This window comes from Wasmannia auropunctata, unplaced genomic scaffold (assembly GCF_000956235.1).
Source record: "Wasmannia auropunctata unplaced genomic scaffold, wasmannia.A_1.0 LD286531.1, whole genome shotgun sequence".
NCBI lineage: Eukaryota > Metazoa > Arthropoda > Insecta > Hymenoptera > Formicidae > Wasmannia > Wasmannia auropunctata.
In genome coordinates, this window is record NW_012076359.1 from 1 (window position 1) to 463 (window position 463).

At 28.1% G+C, this 463-nt stretch overlaps 1 long non-coding RNA gene across 1 annotated transcript; it reads left to right on the forward strand.

Moving 5' to 3' along the window:
• The first annotated feature begins 85 nt into the window (after positions 1-85).
• LOC105461492 lies at positions 86-396 on the forward strand. Its single transcript, XR_975943.1, has 2 exons — positions 86-213; positions 312-396. It is a non-coding gene; the product is annotated as an uncharacterized LOC105461492 (long non-coding RNA).
• The last annotated feature ends 67 nt before the right edge of the window (positions 397-463 follow it).

The following is a 463-nucleotide window of genomic DNA, read 5'->3' on the forward strand; positions in this document are numbered from 1 at the left end:
AAACAAATTTTTCAATAATTATTTTTAAGTATTAATAATTAACTAATTTTTTTTATAGAATTGAAGACATTAACTAATTTCAAACAAAAATGTGAAACAGGCGATGCAGAAGCATGTACAAATAGCATAATATTATACAAAAGAAATCGACATGAGAACAGCAATAGGTTTTATTTTTATTTACGAGCTCTAATCTGCATGAAGTGAGATAATGTGAGTAAAATCTTTTAAAAGTAGAATAGAATACTTGTAATACTAATGAATAGTTTGATTGGAAAATAAAAATGATATCATTTTGGTTAATCTTTTAGACCTTTACGAAACTAAGATTAGCGACGCACATCGTAGTCGCTCTGTTATTAGGGCTGCAGGTTTATTATAATTTCGGCGATGACGCGGAAAAAATAGTGAGCAACATTGCTCTCTAATTTATTTTGCAGATTACTCTATATCTTGCAAATTC